The 13,216-nt window shown below is 47.2% G+C and overlaps 1 long non-coding RNA gene across 1 annotated transcript in view; it reads right to left on the reverse strand.

Annotated features, from left to right (window-relative positions):
- LOC138301901 (uncharacterized) overlaps positions 1-12,925 on the reverse strand; it is a 47,365-nt gene extending 34,440 nt beyond the window's left edge. The window contains exon 1 of the long non-coding RNA XR_011205149.1: positions 12,800-12,925. This is a non-coding gene — a long non-coding RNA (uncharacterized lncRNA). The remainder of the gene's footprint in view (positions 1-12,799) is intronic.
- Positions 12,926-13,216: the final 291 nt, after the last annotated feature.

Here is a 13,216-nt window from a genome sequence, read left to right on the forward strand (position 1 = left end):
CGCCACCCCCACCCGACCAGCACTGCCCTCCCAGCAGCCCCTCAGCGTGTTTCCCATGCCCGCTCACCCAGGAGTGTGGGCCTCTCCTTCGCCCCAGGCACCTCAGGCCCTGCCCCAGTCAGCCCTGCTGCCCTCAGTGAGGAGGCTATTGACCTCCTGAGATTCCTCACTGTTGGGCAATCTACCATTTTGATTGCCATCCAGGGTGTTGAGAAGCATTTGCAGCAAACAAATGCATACCTGGAGGACATTCATTCTGGCCAGGCGGCCCAACAGAGAGCATTTCAGGCTCTGGCCTCAGCACTGATGGCAGCCATTTTTCCTGTGTCCAGCCTCCCCCCTCCAACTTCTCCACCCAGATCCAATCCCCTGTACGTCAGCCTATCCCAAGCACACCATCAGACCAGCATGCACACTCATCAACACACAAGAGTGGACATGGCAAACATAAGCACCACACATCCCACAGGCACTCACACAAGCACCATCCCCATGCAGACACACCAACATCCACTGCCTCCACTGTTTCCCCCTCCTTCACGTCCTCCTCCTTCCTCCCTGTCTCGTCTCCACTCACACCTGCATGCAATACATCCTCAGCCACTACCTCCATCACCAGCACGCCCATCACCACACACCGCTCACGTGCACTCACCACCCTCACTACCATTCACACATCCCCTGTGTCCTCTCCCAGTGTGTCTGTGAGCCCTCCTCCCAACCTACACAAACGCAGGCACACACCCACCCAACAGCCATCCACCTCACAACAGCCTCCGGCCCATGCACCTTCACCCAAATTCAGCAAACGTACACCTCCTACAACCACTACCTCTTCCTCCACTCCCAAACCCCCTCCATCTTCCCATCCCAGTGTGTCAAAAAAACTTTTCCTGGCTAACATTGACCTCTTCCCTACGCCTCCCCCCCCGTCGTTCCCCTAAGGCCAGGCTGTCCAGGTCCCAGCCCAGCACCTCAGCTACCAAATCCTCAAGCACAGTGGTCCCAGCAACTCCGGTCTCATTGCGAGCGCCACCCATCAGGGCTGCCAGTGTGCCACCTAGTGAGGCCAAGGAGCAGGCCATTCCGCCACCTGCCAAGGTGAGGAAGGTGCCCACATGCCGAAGGGAGAAGCCGCACCTACCTGCAAGCAAGGGCTCCTCCAAACCAAAAGGGGACAGCGGCAAGACACCAGCAGCAACATCAAAGGTGGGGAAGGGACACAAGCCAAAAAGCAGGACAGGGCACGGTGGCTCCGGCTGAGGGACCAGAGTCACCCCTTCTGTCAGCCGCAACATCAACCTGTACGACGGTGGACACCGCCACCTGCAGCGCCACCAGCACCGCCACCTACACGTCCGCTGCCTCAGCAACAGTCCCCAGCATCATCCCCAGTGGGCAGCCGCCCGAGGCTGCAGGAGACGTCCTGCTGTGTCCCTCAACAGGTGCAGACACATGCACCACCGCCAGCACCTCCGCCACAGACACTGCCGCAATCACTGCCACCAGCCCCGTGACGTGCTCAGACAGTGCCACCACAGCTGACATGGCAATCATCCCCAGTGGGCAGCCGTCCGAGGCTGCAGGAGACGTCCTGGACCCTGCTCAGTGTCCATGAGGCATGACTCTCAGCACTGTTTGTACCTGCAGGTGGCAGGCGAAGTCGTAGCAGGGTGGAGAGTGTCTCTGCCTCCATGGCATATTATGCTACCTGTTCCCAGGCAATCTCGTGGCACACATACCCAGGTGAGGGGATGGGAACTGCCACACTGCATGTGAAGCACTCTGGGCACAAAACCCCCTCCAGAACCAGTGGAGATTCACATCCACTACCTCAGTCCTTGCAGGATGAAGCACTCTGGGCACAAAGCCCCCCCCAGAACCAGTGGAGAGATACATCCACTACCTCAGTCCTTGGCAGGATGAAGCACTCTGGGCACAAAGCCCCCTCCAGAACCAGTGAAGACTGTTATCCACTTGAGAGACTGTCGCTTTGCACTCCCAGGATACAGCAGTGGGCAAACCACCCACTAGAAAGACTTGAGAGACTGTGGATTTGCACTCCCCAGGATACAGCAGTGGGCAAACCACCCACTGGAAAGACTTGAGAGACTGTGGCTTTGCACTCCCCAGGAAACAGCAGTGGGCAAACCACCCACTGGAAAGACTTGAGAGACTGTGGCTTTGCACTCCCCAGGACCAATCAGTGGGCATGGAGCCCCCTCGTGGAGCAGTGGCGTCATTCGTTCATCCGGCTGAGGTGCGCCCCCTCCTCCTGAGGTGCCTGTTCATTTTCCATCTGATGCCCCTGCAGTGTTCTCTCCGTTTCGAGTCAGGTATCTTGTGTGGGCTTCGCCTATGCATTTTGGGACACTGATCTACGGACAATGATTTGATTAATATCCGGACTTGTGTAGTTGGTGTACATATTTGTATATACTGATTTTTTTAATTGCCCTATCTGATTTTTATTGATTACACTTGTTACAATCATTTCCTTTTGTCCTTGCGTTCTTCCAGGGGGGGAGGGGGTGTATATGTAATGTTGCTGCATGTATTTGTGTGTATGGTGTTGTGGGTGGGGGTGGGGTGTTACGTGTGTGTGTGTCACTCTCTTTTCCCTCCCCCCCTACCCTGTGTTGTAGGTGCAGTACTCACCGTGGTCGTCAACAGCGTCTTTCCTGCTCCTGATACAAGAGGAGGAAGACCAGCATGGGCAGGACCTGTAGTTCGGGCTCCATGGCATCCTGGTTCCTCGTTGGGTGTCGAGAGGTGAGTGGTTACCCTTCCAAATCCTGTTTCCGCCATGCTGTTGATAGCGTTGGTACCACCCCGGAAAAGGTGGCGGATAGGCCTCTTGTAATACAGTGGGCGGAACCCTGTCTTCTGCCTGTCTGTTGGCGGTTACTGCCGTGGTGTTTGTTTCTACCGCCGTGGTGGTCAGAGTTTTAAAGTGGCTGTCTATGTTGACGGTTTCCGCCATGGTCGTGATTCCATTTTTTTATCTGCCGGCCTGTTGGCGGTATTACCGCTGCTTTAACACCGACTGCCAGGGTTGTAATGAGGGCCTAAATGTTGTATTGATTGTCTAATTGACAATGATGTATGTCCTCTTGTCATGCGGATTGTGCCTAATAGATACCTTGACAAACAAGGTGAATAAGCACAAATGTTTACTGTACAATTTAGGTTGATATATGGACCTCATCTTGTTGGCCACTGAGGCTGGTAATCTTACCCAGTGTTTACCAGGGAGGCATAATTGAACCTATCACATTTGCCTGGAGGTTCTCTCTAGTAGTTACATCATGGACACTTAATGGACCAATGTGCTCTTGCACTGATTTACGAAGCATCGATTTCAATATTTGTGTGTATTGTCAACACTGATGTTTGTGTTTCTACGTTGAAGGGGACAAGTGTTGCCTGTTGATTATTTCTTTGCACTGTACCCATTCAGATCTTCCTTGTGAGGGATTCCAATCCCTCATAACATCTGTTATCCTATAAGAGTCTTATCATCCCTTCCTGCAAATGCCATTTGGGATTGTGTTCTCTTCAGTGGCATTCCAGACGGTTGCAAACACTTAATCCTAGAGAGTAAAGCAAATGTTGGATTTTTGGAATAATATCCTGAATTATGGCAGGAATGTTGAGAAACATTATGATGCTTTTCAATAGGTGCTTGAATTTATATGCATCTTTTAATAATCCAAGATGCCTTTTGTCCCAAACCCAGTTTGTTTTCTGCTACAAAAGATGCTCTGTGCTCAGAACAAATGGATCATAAAGTTGTATTTTATAAAAATGTAAATGATAGTACAAGCTTTTTCTTGACTTTACTACAAAGACAATGTTACCAATCCAGGAGCTGTTAAAATGCCTCACACATGAGTAGAATGAACACAGGCAACAATGAGTTGATATCAATATTGAAGATGTAGTATCTGCAATGCTGCTTTAGTGTGTCTGATGAACCTTGGAGGACAGCACATATGGTTCAGATGCTAGTATTATCTAAAGATAGGCTTAAGCATGAGTCCACTGTGGCCCTCATATTATACACACTAAAAACTGGTGTAAGACACTTGTTTTGTGGCTAAGTGAAGAACACACATGGACAGTCACATTTTCAGGGATTTGTGGGGTATGCCTTTTGTGTCTGCATTGGCCATGAAGCCTTACCGCAAGTGTTGCCATGTGCTGGTGCCAACAAGATGTGAGTACTGTAGGCATGACTGACTGTTTACATCAAAGGCCATACAAAGATGCCTGTTGCTGGTGAAAAGGTTATCAAAGAAGATTATAGTTTTCTGGTGGCTGACATGACGAGGATGTGTCTCCCTGCCTAATGTTACATGACAGAACAATCTGGCAAAGAAACACTTTAGATATTGAGTGAAGGGTGTAGAAAGTGGCTGGTTACACAGTTGCGGGTTGACTAATTGAATGTTGTTTATTTAGTGAAACTGATGTCGATTTTACGATAGTTGACCAAAGGGCTGACATGTAAAAAATGTACCGATTTAGAGATGAGGGGACATTTGTACATGTAAACTAAAATGTGCATTAATATTAGTCACTTTGCACCTTGATTCACATGTGTATACTGACATGAAGCTAATACAAATTAAATGACATAATTATATGTGCTGAAGTGTGTTTTTCTGTCTTACGCTCACTAGGCCTCAGTGAGGCATTGTTGGCATTTTGTTAATAATGGATGCCGTATCATGATGTTTATTTTGTGTTTATGTTTCTCACCTGACACTACATGCAGCAAGATGCAGATTGTTTGTTTCTGAATATCACTGTGCTCGAAGAGCCCGCTAGAGAAAGCCCTTTTGCTACAATATCGGAGATCTTTCCAGCCAGCCAGTTTGTTCTAACACCTCTGGACAATATTAGGTCAAAAGGGACGAATCAATATTAATGTAGTTGGTTAGTGCTAAGGTGATGGGGTTATGCAATGTTTTAAAATGTGAAAATGTGATTTGTTGCAATAATGATCAGACCATGCTGACCTTGCAGTTCCTGTAATTTCTGTGCAAGAAAACTTTATTTAAACACTTGAATTTAGGGGTGAGACACATTCTTTTGGCCTCAACTAGGGATACTATCTGATTTCTTATTGATTTTGCTGCACACTTGTGATGAGAATTTTCTTTGATTTTTGATCTGTGTTTGATAGCCTTCATGGGAAATGACTTTTATGTAATTCAACAAGTTTTCTGCTGCATCTCCAATTTATTACTGTAATGTGCTTTACATTTTGTAATAACGCATCATGGTTTTGCCAAAATGTCTCATCTTGAACTCCCTTTTTGAGTCAGTCCCTTCTTATTGTTTGCATTTGAAAATGTTGTTATAAATCTTGTCTCTAGGGAAACATTGCCTTATAGACTTTGAGTTTAACACCGTCCCCGATCCACCCAGTGTTTGGGCTCGCTACTGTCACGCACCTACAGAGGCCATGCTATTTGTAGGCAACGTCTCATGGACCAAACTTCAGCTGAGAGAATGTTTGTAATGGTTTGAAATCAAATAATGATCTAGTGGCACAATATCTGTGGGCTGGCAAATAAGGCAATACACATGCATAACATGCCACTTTGGCTGGTTCAGGAACCCAAAGGCCCTTGAAAGACATTGGCTAGGGCTTTTTGGTGACTTCTTAATACACTGCCTACCTCATTATATATATATATATATATATATATATATATATATATATATATATATGTATATATATATATATATATTTTTTATTCTTTTTATTGAACAGAGAAGGGTCATACAGCAGGCGATCAACAATTCATTGTCATTATAGTTGAACAAGCCAATGATACATTACATTGCAACCTCAGTTTGACCAGTAAAGCACAAGTGGAGCTTTTACGGCCCACATACAAGTGGAGTGGTCTTACATGGATCTTCGGTGCTCCGACCCTTACAGTTACCCCCATCAAATCCCCTCATGTCTAGAACCCCGATATTCCTCCCATGCTCCCCACACTTTCTTTCATTTGTTGGGGCAGCCCCTACCCCCTTAAACCAGCCCCTTTCCCATAAACCACTAGCTTAGCCCTATGGCACCAGTCCAGTTATGATTTCCAGTCCACTGCTGCCAGAGTGGTTGGCTTCCCCAGGCTCTCGCTATGTTATCTTTGACTGTCCCTGTTGCCAACCTTACCCAAATCTCTTGATATTTAGGCCTTGTCGTTTCACCTGAAATTCCCAAGAGCAGCCACTTGGCATCCAGTGGAATCTCCAGCACTGATACATGGTACATTACTTGGGTAATTTTGGACCAGTATTCTTTTATGCGTGGACACTCCCAGAGTATGTGGAAGAATGAGCCCTCCCCGGTACAGCCCCTCATGCACAATGGTGTGGCCACTTTAACCATCCTATGTAGCTGCATCCGGGAGTAGTATGACCTATGCAATATTTTGAGTTGAACCAATCAAAAATGGGTGCATATAGCTATCTCCCAGGGACCATGAACGGCCTCCTCCCACTCCTCGTTTTCAAAGACTCCGACATCGTCCTCCCACGTGGCCCTCACCCGACCCATCAGATCAGGTGAGCTGTTAACCAATTTTCTATATAGCACTGAGACCCCCTTTTCAGGAATAGGTTCAGTAAATATACCAGGGGCCTATATCCCCACACCAGGGAATCCTGACGAGTCCACGCCCCAATGGCCATCAGCTCTAGTGCCAGGGCAAAGATCATGGGGGACGGAGGGCAGCACTGACAAGTACCTTTCCGCAATCCAAACCCGAGGAGACCACTCCATTGACCTTAACCCTTGCCATGGGAGAGCTATAGAGCGGTCTAACCAAGGTGCAAAATCGTGGTCTAAAACCAAATTTCTCCAAGGTAGCGAATATATAATTATATTCAATGGAATCAAACGCCATCTTGGCATCTAAGGCCATTAGGACTGCCTGTTGTGCTGGTGAGCCGGCCGTTAAGTGAAGCACTCGGTAGAGGCGTCTAAGGTTTAGCCTAGTGCTCCTATTGGGCATGAACCCTGAATGGTCCGGATGTATGAGTGTGGTAATGACCCCTCAGAGCCTGGTCGCCAGAGTTTTTGCTAGTGCCTTCACCTCCACGTTTAATAAGGGGATTGGTCTATAGGAACTGCAGGCCATCAGAGGTTTGCCCTTCTTATCAAGGGCCACTATTGTCGCAGTTCTTTGGTCTTCCGGCAAGCAGTCCCTCACACAGGCCTCCTGGAACATGTCCAGCATTGGTTTAGTCACTATGCTTACCATTCCTTTGCAGACCATTGGGGCTTGGGGACATGCCCGATCGTAGGCCTCGTAGGGCCTGTGCTAACTCCTCTTCTGTTAAATCCACTTCCAATACTTTCCGATCTTCCATAGTACGTCCTTGCAGAGGGATGTCTCTCAGGATGCTGGAGCAATCCGCAGCAGTCATCGTCATGGAGGAGGCATAGAGGCCCTTGTAATGTTTGGCAAAGGCCTCCGCTATGGCCTCACCAGTCAACTGTGGTGTGCCCCCCTTCATCCTCCACTTGGAGCACCCAAGAACGTTCTTTATCCCTTTTTCCTAACCAGGCCAACAGCTTGCTGGCCTTTTCACCCACATCATACAACTGGCACTGCATTGCTAAACCATATTCTCGGGCACGTTTTTTGGCCAGAACTCTCAGATCTTGCTGGTGCAGTTGTAATTTGTGTCAGCCTTCTGCTGCATTGGTGGCTTGGGAGGTCGCCGCCAACTGGGCTATGTCACTCTCTAAGTTAGTACACTCCAGTCTTGTTGCTTTCTTTTTTTACCCTACCAGGGCCTGGGCCTGACCCCGAATCATGCATTTAAATGCCTCCCATAGGGTACATGGCATCGATTTGACACCGACCCCAGGTTTTCTTTGAAGTAGAGATCAGCTCTGTCGCTTAACATGCCCTGTAGCTTCCTGTCTCATAGGTGCCAGGAATCCAGCCTGGGTGGCAGTGGGAAATCCCGAGTTGGGCCCTCCAGGGGGACCTCAACCAGAGAGTGGTCAGATATCCCCCTCTCATGATGGATAGCAGCCCCGAATCTGGATGAATGAGTGCTTAGCATAAAAATGTAATCTATACGAGAAAAGCTCTTGTAGGCTGCTGAATAGTATGTGTAATGTTGTTTCTGGGGATTGCTTTCTCTCCATAGATCGACCAAACCCAGGGCCCTTGTAAATTTGGACAATGTTCCACTTCCCCCCACCATCGGTAGCCTCCCTTCCTGTTCACCTCAGCATTCATGGTTGTGTTCATGTTGCCTCCTAATATCAGAGTCCTGGAAGGCAGTCCCAGTAGCAGGTCGTCCACCTCTGGGAGAGTCGCCTCGTGGAGCCGTGGTAGGACATACAGTGAGCAGAGGGTTAGTGTTGTGCACTCCCATGTGCTGGTCAGTGCCACGTAGCGCCCACTGGGCTCAAGCCACCCGATGGGGAGTGAGGGCCACTGATTTTTCAAAAAGGATTCCCACGCCTCTAGAGTTGGTAGTGTAGCCAGCAGACGCCCAAAGTACATAGGCAAACCTATCCAGAGCTTTGTAATAATTACCCCTGAGATGCATCTCCTACAACATTATGAACCATTGACATTCCATGACCAAGTGGTCAAATTCCGAGTTGTTTAATTTTTCATGTATATAATAATGATCCAGAAGCACTATGCTGCCCTCACCATCTCTTATTGCATTCTGTCCTGTGTATGGACTCCTCAGTGACAACCCTGCCTGTCAAAAGGAAAATCCTGTATGAAAGCAAAAGTGTTACAAACAAAACCAGTAAAACATTACCCGCAAACTTCCCCCACCAAGCAACCCTGCATTGTGAGTTCTGAACTACTCACCACCCCAACTTGCAGAGCGCCTGTCACCCTAGTGATGAGGGTAGGCCACAGTCGCTTGTATGGTAAAGTGTGGCTATTCATGAAGTATGTATTGAAGATAAAAGCTCCTATGCTCGCTGTGTAGTGAGTCATTCCCTGAGTACACAAGCCCCATCTGCCCTCTTACCTATAGCTATTCCCCCAGAATTATGTGCAGTATGGAACCTCCCTGCCTCCCGCCAGTGACAGTGTCTTTTGGAGCAAGTGGCTCTTAGGAGGAGATCCCAGGGGAACTCTGCTCACGTGTCTCACGAGGAGTGCCTTGGCTGCTTTTTTCAACTTGGTGTGTCAGTTCTCATGTCCACATTTGCGGTAGGCCGATGCACCCTTCAATTATCATGATACTTCTTCCCTACCACCTTCTAGCCCTCCAGCCAGTCCCATGTTTCTTCTGGTGAAATAAAAAATGCCATGTTTTGCCATCCGCCATTACCCATAGCTTGGCGGAGAATATCATCATATATTTGACCTCCTTGGCCCTTAGCACTTTTTTGACTTCCTCAAAGGTTTTTCATTGACGCTGCACCTGTAGAGTGGAATCGGGGAAGAAGTGAATCACTGCATTGTCCAGGTACAAATCGCCATGGGACCGTGCTGCTTGCAATATAGCATTCCAATCTCTGTAGTTCAAGTTCCTGGCAATTATTGTGCTTGGTGGGCCCCTGGCTTCGGGGGGGCCCAGCGCCTTATGTGCCCTCTCAACAGAGAAAAAGTTGGCCAGTCTATTAGGCTTGAGTTTGTTAAGGATGAGATCCTTCATGAAGAGATCCATGCTAGGGTCATCCATGCCTTCCAGCACTCCCCCCACTCTTATATTGTTTCTACTGGCCCTACCTTCCTGATCCTCCAGCCTGGCTGCCATTGCTGTACTTTGTTTAGTAAGGGACCGTACTTGCTCTGCAAGATGTTTTGTTGTGGACAACAGTCTGTCAATATGTGCCTCCGCCAGGGCCACTTTCTCAGAGATTTTACTAAAGTCTGCCCTCAGGAGATTAATGTCTATCGTTACTGTGACAAATTTAGGCTCTGTAGGTGTTATTGAGCCCTGGAGATCTTGAATGGCCACATAATGAAGCACATGGACGGCTCGTTGGTCTGCAGATGATCCTCACTGGTACCCCCACTCTCTGTTCCTCCCGATGGCAACCCATGGCCCGACATTCTCACTGTATATTTATCAAGGCTGTTCACTTGCGCCAGTTTCTGAGTGCGGCCCTTTATCGTGACTCGGTTTTACATGTGTCTCTCCTTCTCACCACAACCTGTCTCACTCTCAAGGGAGCCAATGTTGCTGAAACGCCTAGCACTGAGCACAGCTACCTGCCTCTGCCTTTCTAGATGGGTGGTGCTGCAACATGAGTAATAATGGATTTATTCTGGGGATGACCCCTGCACACATTTTCCAGATGGGGGCCGGCAACCCCTTAATGCAGTACCTATGTGAGTGAGGGGGTGGCTCAGCCCTCAATCCATGTAAAAGGCCTCCAAGTGGCCATTGGCCACAGTCTCAGGGTCCTCCTCTCTGGGAGCAGCTCACTGGCATCTCTCCCCTCAGCCTTGGGCACGGCGCACGCAGAAGCGAGCAACAACAGAGGGAGAGGTAAGCTCTGCCCATTTGGGAACAACGACCTGGGAGGGAACTTGATTTTTCTGCCCCCCTAGCCAGCAAACCCCTTCCTGGGCTTCTCCTGCTTGCTTCCTCGCTAGGCCACACTGTGGATTTGCGTGTTCTAGGCGCAGTGGGCTGGCCCAGCGCCACCCACTGCTCCCTTCACCTGGGGACATCCATGCAGGCTACCCCTGCTACTCCGCTGAGGCGCAAAAAGGCAGGCGGCCGGGTCCATACCTGTGTCTCATACTCAGTCCTTATGTAAGTGGAGGGAGGATCCAGCCCTCAGACCATGTAAAAGGCCGCAAAGTGACCCTCTGCCGCTATCCCAGAATCCTCCCTCTCTGTGGGCCATTTACTGTCAGTCGTTCCTGCTGGATCCTGCGCTCCCTCAGCCTTGGGCCCCCTGATCATGGGAGGAAGCGCCAGCTAAGGGGGAAGGTGAGCTCTGTCTACCAACCTACTCAGCCATGACCAAAGTATGACAACCGGCACTTTCTTGTGCCAGCATCATCCTCTACCACAATGTTACAGAAGCACCATCCTGTACAATCACCAACACAGCATACCAGCAACACATCATAAAGAGCACTATGATATGCCAGCACCATCATTTAGCCAGCAGCATATTACTGTAGTTTCAACCAAAACTGAGTATCATCCTATACAACCACCACCATCATCTTCTACCCAAAAAAGCCCTGAGCCAGCATCATCTACTAGCACCAATCTCCACCCAGAACCATCTAATAAAGCAACTTCCTATACTCTACACCATCCTATACATCTACCACCTCTTGATATCACCACTAACCAAAATATATTTCACAGGTTCCTCTATCTAGTGCCACCCTATACTGGAAGCCGTATTACCTCAGAGCCATCCTATCCAACTACAATCATCACTCTAGATCAACCTATGGTCCACGGGTGTGCCTGTTCAGATTGTCTGTGGAACCTTATGACTTCTAACCATTATTTTCTGTCAATAATCATAAGAATTGAGCTAAATAACTGTGTAAAGAGTGTTCCTCCTATGAGGATAACAGTTTCACCAAGTAACAATTATATTTACTAGAAGGCCATTGCATTGCACCGCCAGTGTATCTGATAGATGTATTAATCCGTTAAAGAAAGATATGTTTAAAAAAAAATCAAAAACATAAAAAAAAATATTCAGAAGCAGTTTACTATTTCAGGATGGAGCATGGGTTAATGTACTGTCACCGTTCACATGAAAACATGCTCTGACCTAAACTAGCAATCACCTTTTGATTAAAAACCATTTTTAATTGCTTATGATTTTCTAGAAAATCATGCATTTCTGCACACTTGCACTTTGAGTTGAGATCTATGCATATATAAATATGTAGACTGCCCAAAAAGGCCCTTCCAGACTAAATGATCTCCCATTAAGTGCTTTACATGTTCAGACACTTACAGACTCAAAGCATCCACCGTTCTTGTCTAGAAAGGGGGCATGTCTGCATCTTTCAGCACAGCTGAAATACTTCCGGAAGCAGACCACTACTACCCAGTAGGCAGCATGTGCTCTGGCATAATGAACACCTTGTCTTAATTCTTTTATGCATCACTGTTTTTGTCAACTTTTGACACAAAGGCCATGTATGATCTCCAACTTTGTCTCCACCAAGCTCAATTGCTGCCCTGTTACTCTCCGAGACCAGTGTCAATCCACTCAGTTCCTCTGTTCCACCACTTATTTTAACAGCTCTGATTTCACATGATTGATTATTGATTTGTGAATACGACCTAAGTATTATACCAGTGTATAGGTGTTCATATATTTAAACATGAAGTTAAAGAGGAAATACATTTTCTGAGTTTATACAGTGCATGCTTGTTGGTGTATTGTTTGTGCATTATTGTTGCTGTAGAAATCATCGGAATGGCTAAGGGTCCCTGGCTTCAAGTTGTGATTCAGTGATGTTCACAGAAATGAAAAGGTTACGAACCATTGCTGTGAGAACCACTGCTCTAGACCAAATCCTAGGAAAGTAACAAATTATATGCTATACCTTCTTTTACCAGTACCTTTCACACTATAATCAGCAACTCCCTGTAACCAAACCCACCTTACATCAGCAGCACAGTATACACAGACTCAGAGTATACCTACACCATCTTATATGAGCATCATTGCACTCGTGGGCCATCACAATAGCCTACAATTGGCACTAAGCCATGTTTTAAAGATTTACAAAGATTTCTAGTCCACTTCACAAGCTGCATGTTTCACACGTAAACCCAAGTGGCTTACCCAGGTTCACACCTTCATTCACATCCTGTATTAAAACCAGCAGTGGCAAAGCAAATCATTTTGTGTAGTAAAAAGTTTATGTTGTTCTTTACAAGAAAGGTACAACGTGGACAGCAGAAACACAGCCTTCCCTAAAACAAAAGAATAAATAAAGAACAGATGTCAGTAGCAGAAGGAATAACACACAATCCTCTCACAAATACAGATTTAGTGAAACACAAAAGCTAACATACTAATAAGGGAGTAAGTGTAAATAGAACTAAACATATAAGAAGTACAAAACTGGGAGAAACAGACAAACCTTTTATAAAATTACCATATATTCATGAACTCTTATACGATGCTGAACATTTATGTACAGAGCGTGGTTTGCTTCATCAGAGGTTTCCACATCAGGCACTGATGCATTCAATATAT

This window comes from Pleurodeles waltl, chromosome 6 (assembly GCF_031143425.1).
Source record: "Pleurodeles waltl isolate 20211129_DDA chromosome 6, aPleWal1.hap1.20221129, whole genome shotgun sequence".
NCBI lineage: Eukaryota > Metazoa > Chordata > Amphibia > Caudata > Salamandridae > Pleurodeles > Pleurodeles waltl.